The following is a 23,474-nucleotide window of genomic DNA, read 5'->3' as shown; positions in this document are numbered from 1 at the left end:
TACCTTGAAGCGAAGTAAAGTGAAAGTTGCTCAGTCGTGTCCGACTTTTTGCAGCTCCATGGACTGTAGCCTGCCAGGCTCCTCCGTCTATGGAATTGTTCAGGCCAGAATACTGGAGTGGGTAGCCTTTCCCTTCTCCAGGGGATCTCCCCAACCCAGGGATCAAACCCAGGTCTTCTGCAATGCAGGCAGAGACGTCTGAGCCATCAGAGAAGTCCAAGAATACTGGAGTGGGTAGCCTACCCCTTCTCCAGGGGATCTTCCCAACTCAGGACTTGAACCAGAGTCTCCTGCATTGCAGGCAGATTCTTTACCAGCTGAGCTACCAGGAAAGCCCAAGGTTACCTTAGCATTGTGTATAATGATGCCCCAGGAGCTTCTGACCCTTTTCTCTACCAATTTCTCTCTTCTCTCTCCTTTGATTTTGGGCTTTGGAATGGGGAGCGGATAAGTCCCAGACATTCCAACTGACATGGATACCAGGGCAGTATATTGAATAAGCTGTCTTTAATTGGCTCCACCACCTTGTTAAGGGAAATGATTGACTGAAACAGACTCAGGATCAACTGGATCTCGGATGGAGATGCAGAGGAAAGACATAGCAACAGTAGTCCTATCTGAGGTCAAGAGGGTCCCCACACCATGTGGCAGAGACAGGGCCCGAGGGTCCAGGCTGGACGAACAACTGAGGGTCCTACTGGAGCCGAGTGGAGAGCAGGTGCTCCAGGGCTGCTCCCTTCTTGTGCTTCAGAATTTGCAAAGACGGACTTCTTTGAGATGTTTCCATAGACTGAGGCCGTATGCCTTCTCTCTCCCCTCTCTGTCCTCACTAGATTCCTGGATCAACTGAAACTTACCAAATTTAAGGGGCAGGGGCAGATGGCACAGTTGGAACAGAAAGGAGAAAAAGAAGGGAAAATTCTTTGTAATTCTCTTCAACATCAGGGGGTAAGGGGACTGTTTTCTCATTGACTGGGATATGGAGCAACTGGAACTCTCATTCACTGCAGGTTGGGGTAAAATACAGCAGCATTGGAAACCTGTTGGTGGATCATAATAAAGTCAACCTTCTACTGCTCCCGTGTCCTGGCTCTTCTGCTCCTAGATATTTATTTGAGATAGGTGAGAACATACACATGTGTGCATAACAGCTTCACTTATCATAGCCCCTTACTGGAAATAACAAACTGTTCACCAGCAGGAGAAAGGAAAATTGGATGGTGATATGTCTTCAGTGGACTGAAAGCAGAAGTGTTGCCCACTGCATTTGTGACCCCATCGTCTGTAGCCCACCAGGCCCCTCTGTCCATGGAATTCTCCAGGGAAGAATACCGAAGTGGGTTGCCATTCCCTTCTCCAGGGGATCTTCCCAACCCAGGGATTGAACCCAGGTCTCCTGCATTGCAGACAGATTCTTAATGGTCTGAGGCACAGAGAGGCCCTACAGCGGGCTGCCCTCAGCAACAAAAAGGGACTGAAGATGCAAGCAAGTGCATCAGTGAAACTCACAGATGAGCACAGGAGCCAGAAACAAATGAGCACTGGCTAGGAGCATTCTGATTACATAACACCCAACATCCGTCGGAATAGTGATGACCTGTGGAGGGCACCAACTAAGAAGGACCCTAAAGAGTCATCTGGGTGCCGGAAGTGTCCTAGAGCTTGACCTCAGTGGTGGCCACACAGCTGTTTACAACATAAAAACTCATCCAGCAGCCTAGGGTCTGTGGATTTACCTGAATCGTATCTCAATAAAGTTCTGTTTTCATTTTTATATATATTAAAAAAAAACAAAAACAAAAAAAAAACCTCCCAGGGCCCAGGCAGACACAGGGACAGCTAGAGTTCCAGGACGTACTCACTTTGGCATTGCTAGGTAGCTTGGAGGTGAGTCCCAGGGAGTCCAGCCCCAAAGGAGAGCCCGGGGTCCTCTGCTCCTGCCCTGCAGGGAGGGGCAACAGCCAACATGAAGGCCAATGGGTTTTCAGGTGATGGAGACAGTAGGGAGGCGTCTCCAAGACCCAGTGCCTGGCAGTTGACCTCAGCAGCCTGGCATCACTGTGCAGTCACTGAGACTTGTTCCCAGGGCCTGGCTTTGGTCTTAAGAAGGTGAGAGGCAGCCCTCAGAGCTCCGTTTTTGAAAGTCCAGACACTTGTCTGAGGCTCTCTGTTCTCTGCATCGTGGATGGTAAATCTGTTCTAAATGTGTCGGCCACCTCACACTCTTGAAAAACCAGAAACTGACAAGTATTGATGAGGATGTGGAGGAAGGAGGCCTTTTGTGCTGTGGGTGGGAATATTTAATGGGGAGGTGGTGATGGGAAATGTAGTATATGTGCTTGATCCTAAGGGCCTGGCATTAAGCCTCTGATTGTCAAAGCACCCATTTCGAAGACACCCATCTTGTGTAAACACATCACCAGCTGTATGACAACTTCTAAGCAAGCACCCAGTCTGGCCTCACCCATGACATTCTCCTTCCTGGGAAGCTTTGGGGTACCTAGATAACCATGTGTGGGACCCCACATGTCTCTTCCTGCTCCTTGGTCCCTGCTTAACCACCCCACCCTTGGACCCTAGTAAGAGCCCCCACTCCCACCTCCCATTTGGATGATCTTGTGTAGCCCTCAGGACTTGAGAGTAATAATCCTTGTTTTTTTCAAAGCTCCCAGACGGTTGTTGCTGAGCAGCACCCTGTAATAGTAGTAAGAACCACGAGGGCCAGTCCAGCCACAGCACTGGCTCCAGCTGAGCTAATGACCTGGGGGCTCCCACAGGTTCTAAAGACCCACGTGAGCACCCCCAGACGTTCCTAAACTGACAGCATCAGCACGCATAGGCTGAGACGGATGTCACAAAACAGTATGGCTGCTGCTGCTAAGTCGTGTCCGACTCTGTGCGACCCCATAGACGGCAGCCCACCAGGCTCCCCCGTCCCTGGGAGTTTCCAGGCAAGAACACTGGAGTGGGTTGCCATTTCCTTCTCCAGTGCATGAAAGTGAAAAGTGAAAGTGAAGTCGCTCAGTTGTGTCCGACTCTTAGCGACCCCATGGACTGCAGCCTACCAGGCTCCTCCGTCCATGGGATTTTCTAGGCAAGAGTACTGGAGTGGGGTGCCATCACCTTCTCCGAAAACAGTATGGAGGTTCCTCTAAAAACTCAACATAGAATTACCATATGATCCAGCAATTCCACTTCTGGGTGTAAACCTTAAATAACTGAAGGCAGGGACTTGAGGAGATGTTGGTACACCCATGTTCACGGTATTATTTACAACAGCCAAGAGACAGAACCAGCCCAAGTATCTATTATGGATGACTATGTTAGGTAGGTAGAGTAGGGAAAAGGAGTCCAAAATGGCGGTGGCTAAAAGACAAGGAAGGTCAAAGGAAGGTCCGAGGACCAGAGTGAAGACTTCAGGCAGAACAAACAGAACAAACAGCACTTCTGGCTAAGCCCAATCTGCATAGGGCAGGCCCAGGTGGAGGAAAAAAACATAAAAGGAGGAGCCAAAGCACTTTCTCTCGGACTCTCTCTCCCACGTGCGTGTGCTCTTTTCTTTCTCTCTCTCTCTCTCACTCTCTCTCCTGCTATCTTCTAAATAAAATAGAGTTGTAACACTGATTTGCCTAAGAGCTGTAGCACGGTTTGTCCAAGACCCGAGAGCTGTGACACGCCGAGGGCTTTAATGTCCGTTGCTCCAAATCTTTGTTGTGATGAGACAAAGAACCAAGGAACATACACTCGCGTGACAACTAGATAAGCAAAATGTGGTCTATACATACAATACAATGGCATTCAGCCTTGAAAAGGAGGGGAATTCTGACTCAGGTTTTAGCATGTGTGAACTTTGATGACGTTGAGGAAGGAAGAAATTTTCCTCTACCCCTCTAGGTTCTTCTGGCCAGTCTAAGAATTAAATTGAAAGAAGACAGATTAACAGGAGAAAATCTAACAAAAGTTTAGTAACATATATACATGGGAGAAACCCAGAAGAACTAACTCACCAAAATGGTCGAAGCCCTCACCTTAAATACCACCTTGAGCTAAGACAGAAGAGGATGTTGAGGGCAATGGTTGGGATTTCAATGAGGAAGAAGCCAGATAAACAAATGCTTGGCAAATAAGAGCTTTCTGGGTGCAGAGTGGACTCTGACCTCTCCAGGTTTCACCCAGCACACCTCGCCCATGTTCTGTAGATATCGTAGGTCCTGGCTCTATTATTGGAACAGGTCCTTTATCTACATTCTTTGCAGCAGTTGAGGAGGAGTAACAAGAAAAACTTCAGGTCTTCAGGTTCTTAAAAAGATTTGGCCTAAATGAATCCTCATGTCCAAGTGACACATTTTGGGATGGCAAATTTTGCTCCCCTACACTGTTTTAGTCTTTCACCATTTGCAAGATGTAGCATATTGCAGGCCTTATTTGATATGATTGTCATGAGCATTGATTGAGCTGAGGCTGGAAAGCACTTAGTTTGGCTGTGACTCACCAAACTGAGTCCCAGTTGTCTTCCATCAGGAGATTTGACACCACTAGGAGCAAAGACTCCCCTTTAACCTCCTTGGAAGAGACTGTACCAGGTCGTCCCAACTACCCAGATGACAGTCAAGCTCCAGGGAGTTGAACCTTGGATACACATCTCACAACTGAAGAAGATCCCACCTGATACCTGGTGCTGTACGAATGCTGGAGACCTTGAACCAAACTGAGGAGGAAGAGTAGCTGACATTCAAGTAAACTGCTTCTGCCCAAGATGATGGATGATTTTATACTTTAATTAAGCATGAAACCCTTTCTCCTTTTCCCTTTCCTTTCCTCCAGCATTGACCTGGAAAGATAATACCCTCATCTAAATCCCACAAGCCATTGCTAAGGAAGGTAATCTTTCAACTGAATTTATCATCTAAGTTTCCAACCATCTGAAACTAGATCAGACTTACCTCCACTCACTAAGAGCTCATCCACCTGCAGTAAAGCCAATCTACTGACACTGGGTGGCAGGAAAGGAAAGCACAGCGTTTATTGCAGGCATCAAGCAAGGAGTCCAGACAGCTAATGCTTGAAAGGCCCGAACTCTCCTATGGCTTTCAGGAACAGGTTTTAAAGACAGGGTGAGGTAGAGGGTTGAGTGGGGCATGATCAGCTCATGGATATCTTCTGATTGGTTGGTGGTGTTGACTAAAAAAAACTCTCACAACTTGAGAGTTGTGAGTGAAGTTTTATTTGGGGCAAAATGAGGATTGTAGCCCGGGAGGCAGCATCTCAGATAACTGTGAGTTCAGCTCAGTTCAGTTCAGTCGCTCAGTCGTGTCCGACTCTTTGCGACCCCATGAATCGCAGCATGCCAGGCCTCCCTGTCCATCACCAACTCCCAGAGTTCACCCAAACTCATGTCCGTCGAGTCGGTGATGCCATCCAGCCATCTCATCCTCTGTCGTACCCTTCTCCTCTTGCCCCCAATCCCTCCCAGCATCAGAGTCTTTTCCAATGAGTCAATTCTTCACATGAGGTGGCCAACGTATTGGAGTTTCAGCTTTAGCATCAGTCCTTCCAAAGAATACCCAGGACTGATCTCCTTTAGAATGGACTGGTTGGATCTCCTTGCAGTCCAAGGGACTCTCAAGAGTCTTCTCCAACACCACAGTTCAAAAGCATCAATTCTTCAGTGCTCAGCCTTCTTCACAGTCCAACTCTCACATCCATGCATGACCACTGGAAAAACCTTAGCCTTGACTAGACAGACCTATGTTGGCAAAGTAATGTCTCTGCTTTTGAATATGATATCTAGGTTGGTCATAACTTTCCTTCCAAGGAGTATGCGTCTTTTAATTTCATGGCTACAATCACCATCTGCAGTGATTTTGGAGCCCCCAAAAATAAAGTCTGACACTCTTTCCACTGTTTCCCCATCTATTTCCTGTGAAGTGATGGGACCAGATGCCATGATCTTAGTTTTCTGAATGTTGAGCTTTAAGCCAACTTTTTCACTCTCCTCTTTCACTTTCATCAAGAGGCTCTTTAGCTCTTCTTCACTTTCTGCCATAAGGGTGGTGTCATCTGCATATCTGAGGTTATTGATATTTCTCCCAGCAATCTTGATTCCAGCTTGTGCTTCTTCCAGCCCAGCGTTTCTCATGATGTACTCTGCATATAAGTTAAATAAGCAGGGTGACAATATACAGCCTTGACGTACTCCTTTTCCTATTTGGAACCAGTCTGTTGTTCCATGTCCAGTTCTAACTGTTGCTTCCTGACCTGCATACAGATTTCTCAAAAGGCAGGTCAGGTGGTCTGGTATTCCCATCTCTTAAAGAATTCTCCACAGTTTATTGTGATCCACACAGTCAAAGGCTTCAACATAGTCAATAAAGCAGAAATAGATGTTTTTCTGGAACTTTCTTGCTTTTTCCATGATCCAGCAGATGTTAGCAATTTGATCTCTGGTTCCTCTGCCTTTTCTAAAACCAGCCTGAACATCTGGAAGTTCACGGTTCACGTATTGCTGAAGCCTGGCTTGGAGAATTCTGAGCATTACTTTACTAGCGTGTGAGATGAGTGCAATTGTGCGGTAGTCTGAACATTCTTTGGCATTGCCTTTCTTTGGGATTGGAATGAAAACTGACCTTTTCCAGTCCTGTACCCACTGCTGAGTTTTCCAAATGTGCTGGCATATTGAGTGCAACACTTTCACAGCATCATCTTTCAGGATTTGAAATAGCTCAACTGGAATTCCATCACCTCCACTAGCTTTGTTTGTAGTGATGCTTTCTAAGTCCCACTTGACTTCACTGAAATTCCAGGATGTCTGGCTCTAGGTGAGTGATCACACCATTGTGATTATCTGGGTCGTGAAGATCTTTTTTGTACAGTTCTTCTGTGTATTCTTGCTACCTCTTCTTAATATCTTCTGCTTCTGTTAGGTCCATACCATTTCTGTCCTTTATCAAGCCCATCTTTACATGAAGTGGTCCCTTGGTATCTCTAATTTTCTTGAAGAGATCTCTAGTCTTTCCCATTCTGTTGTTTCCCTCTATTTCTTTGCATTCATCGCTGAGGAAGGCTTTCTTATCTCTTCTTGCTATTCTTTGGAATTCTGCATTCAGATGTTTATATCTTTCCTTTTCTCCTTTGCTTTTCACTTCTCTTCTTTTCACAGCTATTTGTAAGGCCTCCCCAAACAGCCATTTTGCTTTTTTGCATTTCTTTTCCATGGGGATGGCCTTGATCCCTGTCTCCTTGATCTCTTGAACCTCCGTCCATAGTTTATCAGGCACTCTATCAGATCTAGACCCTTAAATCTATTTCTCACTTCCACTCTATAATCATAAGGAATTTGATTTAGGTCATACCTGAATGGTCTAGTGGTTTTCCCTAGTTTCTTCAATTTAAGTCTGAATTTGGCAATAAGGAGTTCATGATCCGAGCCACAGTCAGCTCCCAGTCTTGTTTTTGCTGACTGTATAGAGCTTCTCCATCTTTATCTGCTGCGCAGATAGCTCTGAGAGACTGCTCCAAAGCGGCAGTGGGAAAAGGTCAATATATAAGGTTTTGGTGAAGAGGGAGTTCAATACCATGAAACACTCATTTTACAAAAGGCTTTTTGTTGGTCATGAGGATCTGATGTCACCATGAAGGGATTTAGTGCTTCTGTAGATATGAGGAGATGCAAGCATTGAGATCATAAAATCTGTTCCTAAAAGCATCCAACTATCTAAAGACCTGTCCCGCCTGATTCCCTGGAGCACAGAGTGCCTCCCTCCACCCTGCACTCCCTCAGGGGGTGTTGCAGGTCAACAGCTGTAGCATGGGGCTCACTCTCCGTAGAGGCAGGTGGCAAACGCCTTTGTGGTCAGTCGTTGGCAATGCTCTTGGTAAGTGCCCATTTGTGGTTGACAGCAGTGAGGTAACTGGGAGTCAGTATCATCAAGCTTCTGGTCCCAGCCTGTTTGAGGTCTACATGCTGTGGGTGGCATAGAGATAACTCCTTCCACCTAGTGGAGGTTTCTACATCTGCAAAACAACACAATGGATTTGGCTCAGAAGATTATGTATCGCCCGGAGGAAGAACTAAAGGAACTAAACACATTGACCGTGTTCAATGGCTAAACTATTATCATTTTGACCTGTTTGACTGTTTTCCTTCATTTCTGTGCTTTTCTCACTTCTGTGATTAAATTTTTTTCCTTGGACTTGGGGAAGGCCTAGGAGGCTAACTACAGACAGGAAGGTAGGGGTGGGGCTGTCACAGGAAGCCTCCATTGGCCCTGCTCTGTTACAAATGTGACGGAAATTAAACAAAAACATCATGACCACTAAATACCATATCAAAGGTCAACAAAGCTGTGGGAACTACAGATCAGTTACTGAGAGTAATGGCAATGCCTTATCTCTTGGTTAACCTGACATTTTGCTCAAAAGTGGGGAATAGTTAAAGAGAAAAACACAGGGTCAAAATGAAGACACTTTTGCTAAAGTCTTTGATACCAAACCGGGATGTAATACCTGACCTAATTATAGCTTCCACCTTCCCCAGAAATGTAGTCTTAATCAGCCAGTTTGGAATTTTCTGGTCAGCACCCTGGAGGTTATCTGCCTCCTGGGCTCTCTCCATCCTCAGGAGGAAGAAGCAATCTGTCTGACCTTTTTTCCCCCTAAATGGTGGTGAAATGCACACCACAAAGAATTGACCATCTTAAGTATTTTTAACTGTACAGTTTGGTGGTGTAGAGTTGACTCCCATAGATGGGGAGCCAACAAGCCACCATGAAGCTCTAGAATTTTTCATCTCGCAAAACAGCTCCCGACCTTTTCTTTTTTTAAAAAAAAAATTTATTTAATTTTAATTGGAGGATAATTCCTTTACAATATTGTAAAGCAATATTGCTGGTTTCTGTGTTGATTTCTGCCATACATCAACAAGAATCAGCCATAGGTTTACATATGACCCCTCCCTCTTGAACCTCCCTCTCATCTCCCACTCCTATTTTACCATAAGTAAAATAGATAGCCCCCGGGAATTTGCTGTACAACTCAGGGAGCTCAACTTGATGCTCTGTGACATCCTGCCCTTTATGAATTTTAGACTTTCAAGAATTTGAAAACACAGAGAGGGTCAAATAGACTCAGCTGTGACCCAGACAGGCTATTCTGTGCCCCATGATGTAGAGTGCCTCATTGAACTCACACGAAAACCCCTGGGACAGCAGACCATGCTCCTTCCACAGGTGAGCAAACCAAGGCTGGGAGAGGTGAAGTCATTTCTAAGATCTCCCAGCCTACGAGAATGGCAGAACTAGAGATTCAAACTGGATTCAGTTTTATTTCAAAGCCTGGGTTCTTTCTAGAACCACACGGCCACCTAACCAGGATGGGGGATGGAGAATGGCAAGAGACGAGTGGTCAGCTCCCCTCCCATCTCCCCAAGCCCAGAGACGCCACTCTGCTCGCAAAAGCAACGTACAATGCCCTGCACAACTAAGCAACAATGTAACAGAAAAACAAATGTTCCCAGGGACCTGGAGTGGAAGAAGGGCTACAGCAGAGGAATGTAAACAGTTTGGACATTAAAGACTGGGGAGGCCAAAAAGCGCTATGGTGATTTATCTGGTGCTTATTTCCAGAGTAAAAAAAGGAACAGGTGTACCTGTAGATGCCGGTGAAGATGTGTGAGGGGACTGCAGCCTTACAAGGAAATGGTCCTCTTTTCTGTACAAAGGTGTTGCTCACGTGACTAAAGACTGCTCAATGGGCCTGGTAGGCTGCAGTCCATGGGGTCTCTAGGAGTCAGACACAACTGAGTGACTTCACTTTCACTTTTCACTTTCATGCATTGGAGAAGGAAATGGCAACCCACTCCAGTGTTCTTGCCTGGAGAATCCCAGGGACGGCGGAACCTGTGGGCTGCCATCTATGGGGTCGCAGAGAGTCGGACACGACTGAAGCGACTTAGCAGCAGCAGCAGTGGGCCTGACTGAGCTAGGGGACAGGCAGCTGAAGCAAAGAGAGGAGAGTTCCAACTCACCTTGAACTCCGAGCTCTGTACGTGGAAGCAGAGCTCAAACCTACCTTCCCTCTGGAAAGGAATCTCCCAGATCCTCACCTCAGTCCCCCATTTTCCTTCTTGCCTTGTGTTGCAGACCACATACCTGTCACATTTAAACTGAGGGTTGAAGTGGAAGACAATGTCAGTGGGAAATCAGACAGCGTGCTGGCTGACTGCCAAGGGCGGGAACAGGAGATGCTCACACTTTGACCAACTGACATTGTCTGGGAACCTGTGAGCAATCTAGTGGCTGGTTGGTACCGTGCCTAGTTGGTTGCCATCACTTTTGTCTACCTAATTTGCATTTAGTGTGTTTTGGGGCAGTTACCGCAGTTTGCCCTTAGAGTGTGATTTTCGAAAAATATGGAGGTAATGGGTAAAGAAATCTGCGTCCAAGATGGAAGGGGAGAAATGTGCTTGGTTATGAGAGTCTTTGGGGACAAGTGGCGGTTCACTGGAGGCCAGCCCAGGTCTGCTTAGCTGGTAAAGAAGAGGACAAATAGAAAGAACAGGTGCATTGATGGGACACCTACAGAGATGGTAGAGACACAGCGAACACGAGGTCTCCAGGTGCTGGGATCTCAGAGTGTGAGTCTGTCCTTCAGTGGAGGCCATTGTGTGTCCACCCGACCTGAGTGAGGTCAGCAGGCCTGGACCCTGACCCCAGCTCTGCACTCTTTGTCACTTGCAGTGACCTTGCTATCCTCAAGCTGCCCCACCCAGAGAGGCGGTGACTGCCTTCCTTCGGGAATGATGACTGAGGCAGCCCAAATATGCTCCCAAGCAAGTAACACTTCTTCTCAACTCTCCTCTGAGGAAGCCCCTCACGTCTCAGTGTTCTCTGAGTACAGCCATGACTATAAGAAGCCTGAACACAAAAGGAGCTTCCGAGGGACCTGACTCACCAAGCATGCATAGTCGCTCAGTCACGTCCAACTCTTTGAGATCCTTTGGACTGTAGCCTGCCAGGCTCCTCTGTCCATGGGATTTTTCAGGCAAAGATACTGGAGTGGGTTGCCATTTCCTCCTCCAGGGGCTCTCCCCAAGCAAGGGAAGGAACTCGTGTCTTTTGTGTCTCGCGCATTGCAGGCGTAACCTTTATTTGCTGAGCTATCAGGCAGAGGGCACAATAAATGTTTGTTTTGCCTTTTTCCAGTTAGCGCTCACCCATGTTCCCAAATCAAGTCCGTCCAATCTGAGTTTCTCCAGGGAGTGAGGGTCTGACTTCCACCACCTTGCCTGAACTCAGCACCTGTATGTTTTGCAGCTTCCTGGGGTCACTCAGGCTCCCTAGCTAACACACGGAAGCCAGACAGCATGCCTCACCCCCACGTCATCCCCACAGAGCTAGGTGCTGGACCACACCCACGGGTGGCCCTTGATGGATACTCTACTTGTAGATCCTGTGTTTTGTTTCGGTTTTTATTTTTTGTGGCTTGGCTTGCAAGACCTCAGTTTCCCAGTCAGGGATGGAACCTGCGCCCTCTCCATTGGGAGCATAGGGTCTTAATCACTGGACCTCAGGGAATTCCTGAGAACCTGTTTGCTTTCTCACTTAAGGGGGCGAGTTCTGGGTGCTGAACTCAACACTGGGGCACTCTGTAAGCACTCAACCAGCAGGCCCCATGGGAGCCAGCTTAAAGCTGAGCCTAACTGCTCCCTCTGGAAACACCAAAAGGAAAGGAAGCTCTTGGTGATCCTAGAACAAGAACAAGAATATCTAAGTTCCTTCTCCTCTTAAAATGAAGAGTGTTTCTGAAATATCTCTGGGGGTTTTCCCTTTGCAGTCTCCCAGCTTCATTGCTGTGTTCCTTTGAAAATTCCATCCCTGGGAAGGAGAGAACAACAGCTCCCATCAGAAAGGGGACCCTCAGAGGTAGAGATAGGCTCTATTAGACAGAGTGGGAGTAGAAAGCCATCCTGTGCTGGGAGGAAGGGTCAACAGAGGAAGAGGGAGAGAGAGGGATGGAAGTTCAGAGTCAAGGTGTGGATTCCCCTGCTGGGAGGGTTTCTGGGGAACTGGGTGCCTCACTTCCCTCTGAGTCCCATAGTCAGTGTGACTGTGTCACCTGGCAGGGGAAGCAGTGGCAGAGGAAGTCATCCAGAAACCAGATGCAGAGGTAGGGCTGTGGGGGAGGGGCCTGGAGGGATCCAGAAGGTCCTGAGCCCCATGCAAAGTGATGAGAGGACCAGTGAGGGCAGAAGCCAGCTGAGATTGCACAGAGAGGCTTCCGAGATAGGCCACATGTCCAGAAGGGCTCCCGTGGGCACTGTGGACCTCAGGGTGCAGCCCATAAGAACCCCACCCAAACTAGGCACAGGTCCCAGGCCACCCAGCCACCCAGAGCTCAGCAGAGCTCCTTGTGAACACCTGAGGACCCCTCCCACCTCTGAGAATATGTACAAGTTCTTCTCTGTTCCCAGACGGCCCACCTTGGGAAGGAGGGAGATGGGAAACAGAGCTGAGATACTTGAGCGTGAGCTTCAGCAGCCCCGCAGCACTTGCTGCCCCCATCCCACCCCCACGCCTGTGAAGGGCTCCATCAGCCCACCTGGCCAGCCTCTCAGGAAGCTGAGGCCGGGAGAGGCTCCTACTGCAGGACCGGGCCAGGACACAGGGAGCACAGCAACGTCGTGGGCCCCCAGCTGCTGCCGCCTGCCCGCCTCCTCCTCTCCCAGGGCTCTCTGTGGGCACCTCCTTCCTTGCCATCTAGGGACCTTTGACAAGTGGCCTCTACCTCTATAAGATTCAGTTTTATGTATATGATATGGGGATGATAAGGATTTAAACCAGCTGTCCCCAACCTTTGGTAGCAGGTTCTGGTATCATGGGAGACAATTTTTCTAAGCACGTGGGGATGGGAGTGATGGGGAGTGGCTGTAAATTCAGATGAAATTTTTCTAACTCTCTTGCCACCCAACTCCTGCTGTGCAGCCTGGTTCCTAACAGGCCAGAGACCAATACCAGTCTGTGGGCTGGGGTTTGGGGAACCCTGGTTTAAGCAAGGCTGCCTAGGACAGTGCTTTCACAAAGGAAGCAAAAAGGCAGCCATTTGTGCCCCCTCGCAGAAGCACCTGCTCCCCTGACTCAGGCACCCTTGACCCGCCCTGCCTTGCTCTCAGCAGGCAGACGCCTCCTAAGGAGGCCTTCCCTGCTGCCTGCAGACTCCTGACAATTCAAACACCTCCGTGGCATCCACGGTGGGGCAGACACCATTCAAGTTCTCTTAATGGACTAAGTCACTTATCTTCCCCCCAGCCCTGGGCAGTGACTGGAGGATTATCCCCATTATACAGATACAGAAACTGAGGCCCAGAGAGGGAAAGTTATTTGCTTGAGGTCACCCAGTTATTAAGTGGCTGAACCCAGGGAGGACTTCTTCAAGGTAAGTACCCTTTGCTGCCATGGTGAGTTGTTACTCTCCCAGAGGCTCTGGTTACCTCTCCCTTCATGCAAAGCAATAAAAAAAAAAAGAGCATCTCCTTCCTAGTTGTTACGTAGGTACTTCTTGCTCATCTGAGCACCTAGAACAGGAGAGGCACCTGGAGAGAGCTCAGCAAACATGTGTCACGTGCACAAACATGTGCTCCACACCCACTCCAACCCAGAGTGACACCTGGGAGACGGGGGTGGGGCAGAAGTTGTGTAAGGTTGCCATAGCTGGTGTATCTGTCCTTGCGTTTTCTTTAGGACGCCAACCTCCCCCACCCCCAGTCACCAGCAGGAGCTGTTTCCTCAGAGCCCCAGAGATGCTTCCTGCCCGCTGAGGCTGCCCCCAGCCCCAGAACTCACTGGATTCACATAGGCAGCCTGGGTGTCAACGAAGGGCATCTCTCTACCACCTCTGTGCCCACTGCTGCTTTGCATGCTGAGTGATCAGGCCCTGCAAGGAGAGGACTTAACAAGATATAGAATCCAAAATAACTTACCTGTTATTCAATGGGGATGAGCCAAGAATAAGATAATGTGGGTTTAGAGAAGAGGAGAAAGGTAGGGAGGAGGACTGAGGGTGGAAGTGGGTACTCCTCACCCAGGACCTTTCTCTCTGCTCTCCTCCTGCTCTCTGATCCAAGACCAGATAGTTCATAGAGGTTCATGTATATTCAGAGATCCTCACCACATGCACACCACAGCGAGCTTCTAGAAGACACTGCCCCTGAGCATGTGGCTGTGTCATGAATGGCCAGACAACAAACCCGAGTGATGGGACCTGCCTGTCTATGGGATGGCAGTGCTCCCGGGAAGGCCTGGTTATACCCATTTTGCAGACAGGGGAACTGAGGCTCAGAGACTCTATGGGTCATGCCCAAGGTCACACAGCTCATTAGTGGCAGCCTGAGCCATATGAGGCTACTTTGGTTCTTAAAGTGGTCTTCCTCCCCTTTAAAATTCTATTCCTCACATATAAACATTATCATGTAGAGAGAAATGTCTTGCAAATAGAAAACCTCGTACTGGAGGTTCCCTTATCCTTGTGTACAATGATGCCCTGGGAACTTCTGCTCCCTCCTCTCTGTGAATTTCTCTCTCTCTCCTCTCTCTCGAATCTGGGTTATAGAATGGGGAGCAAAGTAGTCTAACATAATGCAAAATTCCAAGTGACATGAAGGTAGGTGCAAGATATTGCATAAGCTGTTTTAATTGGCACCAGCACCTTGTTAAAATGATTGACTGAAAAAGAGACTAAGGATCGGCTGTGTGGGGAAGTGGGTAGGGAGGAAAGATATAGCGACAAGAGACTTCCATGATGTCAAGCCGTTCCCACTGTGTGTTACAGACAGGGCCCCTTCCGTCCAGCCTGGCCAAAAAGCTGGGGACCGTACAGGCACCGAGTGGGGAGGAGGTGCCCCAGGGCTGCACACGGGTCCACATGTCTCTCTCTTCTTGCACTTACCTGGGTGCCCCAGAATTTGCAAAGACTGACTTCTTTGAGATGTTCCTGTGGACTAAGCCCACTTGCCTCCTTTGTCCATACTTCATCCCCACCAGATCCCTGATCAACCAAAATTTGACTGGATTTAAGAGGCAGAAAGCACAGCTATAGCGGAGAAGACGGTCCTATTTGCAGTCCTCTTTGACACCAGGGACACTGGGACCAACTCCTCACTGGCCAGGATACAGAGCAACAGGAACTCTCATTCACTGCAGGTTGGAGTGTAAAATACAACAGCACTGAAAACATGTTGGTGGATCCTAATAAAGTCAAATCTCTACCACTCCTGTGTCCTGGCTCTTCTGCTCCTAGATATTTACCCAAGAGAGATGAGAACATACGCACATGTGCATAACAGCTTCCCTCATCTAATGCCACACTGGAATGACACAGCTATTCATGAGCAGGAGAAAGGAAGAGCAAATGGAATGGTGTTGTGCCTACCGTGGACGAGCCCTCAGCAATCAAAAACGACCGAAGATATAGGCAAGGTCATCAGCGAACCTCACGGTTGAGCACAGGAGACAGACACAGGCTGGGAGCATTCTGATTACATAAAATCCAACAATGGATCAGAAAAGCAAATACCTATGGGGAAGCCACCTAGGAGAGACCCTAAGGAGTCAGCTGGGTGCTGGAAATGTCCTGGAGCTTGATCTGGATGGTGGTCACACAATTGTTTACAATGTAAAAACTCATCCAGCAGACCAGGCTCTGTGTGTTTACGTGAACTGTATCTCAGTCAAGTACTGTTTTTCAAAAAAACCCAAATCTCCCAGAAGCCAAGGAGACACAGGCACAGCTAGAGTTCCAGCAAACACGCACTCTGGCATCTCCAGCCTCCTTGGGGCTGAGTCCCAAGGAGTCCAGTCCTAAAGGAGAGCACAGTGCCCCCCTCCTACCCTGCAGGGAGGGGCAACACCCAAACCCAAAGGCCAATGGGTTTTGAGGTGAATAGAGACAGTAGGGAGGCATCTCCAAGACCCAGTGCCTGGCACAGTTGACCTCAGCAGCCTGGCATCACCGTGCAGTCACTGAGACCTGTTTCCAGGCCTGGCTCTGGTCTTAAGGAGGGCTCCTCAGCACACCTCGTCCCACTACACCTTGTCTGTGTTCTTCTGTAGATCTCACAGGTCATGGCTCTATTTCTGGGACACGCCTTTATCTACATTCTTTGAAGCACTTGAGGGGGAGTAACAAGAAAAACTTCAAGTCTTTAGTTTCTTCCTCCCCACCGAGCACCTAGACCAGTATGTGCAGACTGACTTCTCTGAGACGTTCTCGTAGACAGAGCCCACTTGCCTCCTCCATCCACCCTCCATCCCCACTAGATTCCTGGGTCAACTAGAATTTGACTGGATTTAAGGGGCAGATGGCACACTCGGAACAGAAAGGAGGGAAAGAAGGAGAGGTTCTTTGCAATCCTCTTGGACACTGGGGACATGGGGACTGTTTCCTCATTGATTGGGATAGGGACAACTAACTGGAACTCTCTTTCACTGCAGGTTGGAGTGTAAAATACAACAGCACTGGAAACTTGGTGGTGGATTATAATAAAGTTAATCCTATACCTTTCCTGTATCCTGGCTCTTCCACTCCTAGATATTTACCCAAGAGAGATGACATCATATGTACATGTGCATAACAGCTTCACTCATCATAGCCTCTCACTGGAAACAATACAACCATTCACCAGCAGAAGAAAGGGGAAAGTGAATGCTCTCTGCAAACCCTTGGACTATAGCCCATCAGGCTCCTCTGTCCATGGATTTACCCAGGCAAGGCAAGAATATCGGAGTGGGTTAACATTTCTTCCTCCAGGGGATCTTTCCAGCTCAGAAATCCAACCCATGTCTACTGGGTCTCCTGCACTGGCAGGTGGATTCTTTTTTTTTTTTTTAAACCACTTTATTTATTTTTTTACTGAAGGATAATTGCTTTACAGAATTTTGTTGTTTTCTTTAACATCAATAAGAATCAGCTGTAGGTACACCCATGTCCCCTCTCTCCCATCTCCCTCCTCATCCCACCCTTCTGAGTTCCCTGAGTAATACAGCAAATTCCCATTGGCTATCTACTTTACATATGATATTGTAAGTTTCCACGTTATTCTCTCCACTCTCTGCCTCCTCCCCTCCCCGCCGTGTCCATAGGTCTGTTCTCTATGTCTATTTCTCCAGTGCTGCCCTGCAAATAAATTCATCAGTACCACCTTTCAAAGTTCCATATGTATGTGTCAGTGTATGATATTTATCTTCCTCTTTCTGACTTGCTTCACACTGTATAATAGGCTCTAGGTTCTTCCACCTCATCAGAATTGACTCAAATGCATCCCTTTTTATGGCTGAGTAATATTCCACTGTGGTATATGTAACCACAAATTCTTTATTCATTCATCTGTCGATGCATCTAGGTTGCTTCCATGTTCTAGCTACTGTAAATACTGCTGCGATGAACATTGGGGTACATGTGTCTTTTTCAATTTTGGTTTCCTCAGGGTATACGCCTAGGAGTGGGATTGCTGGGTCATATGGTGGTTTTCGGAGAAGGCAATGGCATCCCACTCCAGTACTCTTGCCTGGAAAATCCCATTGACGGAGAAGCCTGGAAGGCTGCAGTCCATGGGGTTGCGAGGGTCGGACACGACTGAGTGACTTCACTTTCACTTTTCACTTTCATGCATTAGAGAAGGAAATGGCAACCCACTCCAGTGTTCTTGCCTGGAGAATCCCAGGGATGGCGGAGCCTGTTGGGCTGCCGTCTATGGGGTTGCACAGAGTCGGACACGACTGAAGCGACTTAGCAGCAACGGCAGCAGCGTGGTGGTTTTATTCCTAGCTTTTTAAGGAATCTCCATATTGTCTTCCATAGTGACTGTATCAATTTACATTTCCACCAGCAATGCAAGAAGGTTCCCTTTTCTGCACACCCTCTCCACCATTTATTGTTTGTAGACTTTTTGATGATTGCTATTCTGACTGGTATGAGGAGATATCTTATTGTAGTTCTGATTTGCATTTCTCTAATAATGAGCAATTTGAGCATCTTTTCATGTGTTTGTTAGCCATCTGTATGTCTTGGGAGAAATGACTGTTTAGGTCTTTTTCCCACTTTTTGATTTCGGAATACCACTTTCTGGTATTGAGTTGTATGAGCTGCTTGTTTATTTTGCCAATTAATTCTTTGTCAGTTGTTTCCTTTGCTATTATTTTCTCCCATTCTGAGGGTTGTCTTTTCACCTTGTTTGTAGTTTCCTTTGCTGTGGAAAAGCTTTTAAGTTAAATTAGGTCCCACTTGTTTATTTTTGTTTTTATTTCCATTACTCTAGGAGGTGGGTCATAGAAGATCTTGCTTTGATTTATGTCATCGAGTGTTCTGCCTATGTTTTCCTCTAAGAGTCTTGTTGTTTCTGATCTTACATTTAGGTCTTTAATCCATTTTGAGTTTATCTTTGTGTATGGTGTTAGAAAGTGTTCTAATTTCATTCTTTTGCACATAGCTGTCCAGTTTTCCCGTAACCAACCACTTATTGAAGAGGCTGTCTTTGCCCCATTGTATATTCTTGCCTCCATTGTCAAAAATAAGGTACCCATCAGTTCAGTTCAGTCACTCAGTCATGTCTGACTCTTTGTGACCCCATGAATTGCAGCATGCCAGGCCTCCCTGTCCATCACCAACTCCCCGAGTTCACTCAAACTCACGTCCATTGAGTCGGTGATGCCATCCAGCCATCTCATCCTTTGTTGTCCCCTTCTCCTCCTGCCCCCAATCCCTCCAAGCATCAGAGTCTTTTCCAATGGGTCAACTCTTCACATGAGGTGGCCAAAGTACTGGAGTTTCAGCTTCAGCATCAGTTCTTCCAAAGAACATCCAGGACTGATCCCCTTCAGAATGGACTGGTTGGATTTCCCTGAAGTCCAAGGGACTCTCAAGAGTCTTCGCCAACACCACAGTTCAAAAGCATCAATTCTTCGGCACTCAGCTTTCTTCACAGTCCAACTCTCACATGCATACATGACCACTGGAAAAACCATAGCCTTGACTAGACAAACCTTTGTTGGCAAAGTAATGTCTCTGCTTTTGAATATGCTATCTAGGTTGGTCATAACTTTCCTTCCAAGGAGTAAGCGTCTTTTAATTTCATGGCTGCAATCACCATCTGCAGTGATTTTGGAGCCCAAAAATATAAAGTCTGACACTGTTTCCACTGTTTCCCCATCTATTTCCCATGAAGTGATGGGACCACATGCCATGATCTTCGTTTTCTGAATGTTGAGCTTTAAGCCAACTTTTTCACTCTCCACTTTCACTTTCATCAAGAGGCTTTTGAGTTCCTCTTCACTTTCTGCCATAAGGGTGGTATCATCTGCATATCTGAGGTTATTGATATTTCTCCTGGCAATCTTGATTCCAGCTTGTGCTTTCTCCAGCCCAGTGTTTCTCATGATGTACTCTGCATATAAGTTAAATAAGCAGGGTGACAATATACAGCCTTGACATACTCCTTTTCCTATTTGGAACCCGTCTGTTGTTTCATGTCCAGTTCTAACTGTTGCTTCCTGACCTGCATATAGGTTTCTCAAAAGGCAGGTCATGTGGTCTGGTATTCCCATCTCAGAATTTTCCACAGTTTATTGTGATCCACACAGTCAAAGGCTTTGGCATAGTCAATAAAGCAGAAATAGATGTTTTTCTGCAACTCTCTTCCTCTTTTGATGATCCAGTGGATGTTGGCAATTTGATCTCTTGTTCCTTTGCCTTTTCTAAATCCAGCTTGAACATCTGGAACTTGACAGTTCATGTACTATTGAAGCCTGGCTTGGGGAATTTTGAGGATTACTTTACTAGCGTGTGAGATGAGTGCAATTGTGCACTCATAATTTGAGCATTCTTTGGCATAGAGTGCCTGATGAACTATGGACAGACGTTCATGACATTGTACAGGAGACAGGGATCAAGACCATCCCCATGGAAAAGAAATGCAAAAAAGCAAAATGGCTGTCTGAGGAGGCCTTACAAATAGCTGTGAAAAGAAGAGAAATGAAAAGCAAAGGAGAAAAGAAAGATATTCCCATCTGAATGCAGAGTTCCAAAGAATAACAAGGAAAGATAAGAAAGCCTTCCTCAGCAATCAGTGCAAAGAAATAGAGGAAAACAACAGAATGGGAAAAACTAGAGACCTCTTCAAGAAATTTAAAGATGCCAAGGGAACATTTCATGCAAAGATGGGCTTGATAAAGGACAGAAATGGTATGGACCTAACAGAAGCGAAAGATATTAAGAAGAGGTGGCAAGAATACACAGAAAGTGAAAGTGAAGTCACTCAGTCGTGTCTGACTCTTTGCGACCCCATGGACTGTAGCCCACCAGGCTCCTCCGCCCATGGGATTCTCCAGGCAAGAATACTGGAGTGGTTGCATTTGGTAGTACAGTCATTTTTATAATATTGATTCTTCCTACCCAGAAACATGGAATATCTCTCCATCTGTTTATGTCGTCTTTGATTTCTTTCATCAGTGTCTTATAATTTTCCATATACAGTTCTTTTGTCTCCTTAGGTAGACTTATTCCTAGATATTTTATTCTTTTTGTTGCAATGGTGAATGGGATTGATTCCCTAATTTCACTTTCTTATTTCATTGTTAGTATATAGGAATGCAAGTGATTTCTGTGTATTGACCTTGTATCCGCAACTTTGCTGAATTCACTGATTAGCCATAGTAATTTTCTGATAGTTTCTTTTGGGTGCAGGCAGGTTCTTTACCAGTGAGCCACAAGGGAAGCCCCTGCAATGGACTAGCCTTCAGCAATAAAGAAAGACCAAAGATGCAGGCAAGGTCTTCAACGAACCTTACAGTTGAGCACAGGAGCCAGACAAGTGAGCACAGGCCGGGAGCATTCTATCAGATAGAATCCAATAATAAGTCTGAAAAGCAATGACCCATGGCAGGCACCAACTAGGAGGGACTCGAAGGAGTCATCTGGGTGCTAGAAATGTCCTGGAGCTTGACCTGGATGGTGGTCATGCAGCTGTTTGCAACACACAAAGTTGTACATCTGTGTGTTTACATGAACATAAATAATATGTTCTCAATAAACATATTGAGATATGAACCATATCTCAAGAAAGAACTGTTTAGAAAACACCACAAAACTTCGGTGGTGGCACAGTGGATGGGAATCCACCTGAGAATGTAGAGAACACAGGTTTGATCCTTGGTCCCGGAAGACTCCACATGTGATGGAGCAACTAAGCCCACGAGCCACAACTACTGAGCCCATGGTCTAGAGCTCACGTGCTGTAAATGCTGAAGCCCACGCCCCTAAAGCCTATGCTCAGCAACAAGAGACGCCACAGCAATGAGAAGCCCAGGCACTGCACTGAAGAGTAGCCCCCGCTCGCTGCAACTAGAGAAAGTCAGTGCAAAGCAACGAAGAACCAGTACAGCCAAGTAAAATACATAAATTAGTAAATTTAAAAAAAAAATTGAAAACCACCCCTAAACTCCCAGAGTCCAGGCAGACACTGGGAAAGCTAGAGTTCTAGCAAACACACACCCTGGCATCACCAGGCTGCTTGGAGGTGAGTCACAAAGAGTCCAGTCCAACAAGGAGAGCCCATGGTCTCTCCCCACCTGCCAGGAGGGCAACAGCTAAACCCAAAGGCCAATGGGTTTCCAGATGAATGGAGACAGTAGGGAGGCATCTTCAAGACCCAGTGCCTGTTACAGTTGACCTCAGCAGCCTGGCATCACTGTGCAGTCACTGTGATCTGTTCCTAGGGCCTGACTCTGGTCTTAAGGAGGTGAGAGGCAGCCCTCAAGTTTCATTATTCTAAGTCCAGACACTCATCTGAGGGTATCTATTCTCTGCACTGTAGATTATAGGATCTGTTCTAAAAGTGCTGGCCACCTCACACTCTCAAAAAGCCATTAACCAACAAGTGTTGATGGGGATGTGGCAAAAGGAGGCCTTTTGTTTTGTTGATAGGAATGTTAATTGGTGAGGCTGCAGTGGGAAACGCAGTGTGCCTGCCTGATCCTAAGGGCCTGGCATTACGCTTCTGATTGCCAAAGCATCCATTTCAAACATCCATATTGAATAAACACATCACCAACTGGACGACAGCTTATAGGAAAGCTCCCAGCTGGCCCGGCCCATGAAGTTTCCCTTTCTAGCAAGCCTTGGGAAACCTAGATAACCATGTGAGTGACCTTCTTACCCCCTGGTTCCTGCCTAACCACCCTACCCTCGAGCCCCAATAAAAGCAGAAACCCAGGTCTGTGCTCTCACCCCCTCCTTCCCACTGACCATTGTCCTGTGTGGTGGTCAGGACTTGAGAGTAATAATCCTTATTTTTTCAAAGCTTCCTGATGGTTGATGCTGACTATGTCTTGCAGTCATAATAAGAACCACAAGGATCTGTCCAGCCACAGCACTGGCTCCAGCTGGGCTAATGTCTCTGGGGCTCCCACGAGTAGTAAATAAACATGTGAATGCCTTTAGGTGTTCCTGAATGGAGAGCGTCACTATGCACAGTCAGAGACAGACACTACAAAATGGTGGGTCCTCTAAAAACTAAACACAGAATTACCGTATGATCCAGCATTTCTACTTCTGTGTATATACCCCAAAGAACTGAAAGCAAGAACCTGAAGAGATATTTGTACCGTCATGTTCATGGTATTAGTACAACAGCTAGATAAGAGCTATCCAAGTGTCCATCGAAGGATGACTAGATACACAAAATGAGGTCTGTACATACAATAATATCATTCAACCTTAAAAAGGAGGGGAATTCTGACACAGGTTAGAACATGGATGTTGGGGAATGAAGAAATTTTCCTCTAAGCTGCTAGATTCTTCTGGCTGGTCTAAGATTAAATTGAGATGAGACAGATTAGCAGGAGAAATATCTAACAAGGGTTTAGTAACACATATACATGAGGGCAATCCAGGAGAACTAACTCACCAAAATGGTCAAAGCCCTCATCTTAAATACTGCTGCTGCTAAGTCACTTCAGTCGTGTCCAACTCTGTGCGACCCCATAGACGGCAGCCCACCAGGCTCCCCCGTCCCTGGGATTCTCCAGGCAAGAACACTGGAGTGGGTTGCCATTTCCTTCTCCAATGCATGAAAGTGAAAAGTGAAAGGGAAGTCACTCAATCGTGTCTGACTCTTAGCGACCCCATGGACTACAGCCTACCAGGCTCCTCCATCCATGGGATTTTCCAGGCAAAGTACTGGAGTGGGGTGCATACTACCTTTGGTCAAAGACGGGAGAGGATGTTGAGGGTAATTGTTTGCAACTTCAAAGAGGAGGAAGGCAATTCACAGAAAAGCCAGTGTTTGGTAAATAAGAGCTTGGTGCACAGAATGGACTCTGATCTCTAGTCTCTGTCGGGTTTCCCCACCACATCTCCCCCAGGTTCTTCTGTAGATAACATTGGTCAAGGCTCTTTTTCTATAAAGATGCTTTATCTGTATTCCTTGC

This window comes from Bos javanicus, chromosome 19 (genome assembly GCF_032452875.1).
Source record: "Bos javanicus breed banteng chromosome 19, ARS-OSU_banteng_1.0, whole genome shotgun sequence".
Classification (NCBI taxonomy): Eukaryota; Metazoa; Chordata; class Mammalia; order Artiodactyla; family Bovidae; genus Bos; species Bos javanicus.
Note: the sequence above shows the minus strand (reverse complement) of the source record.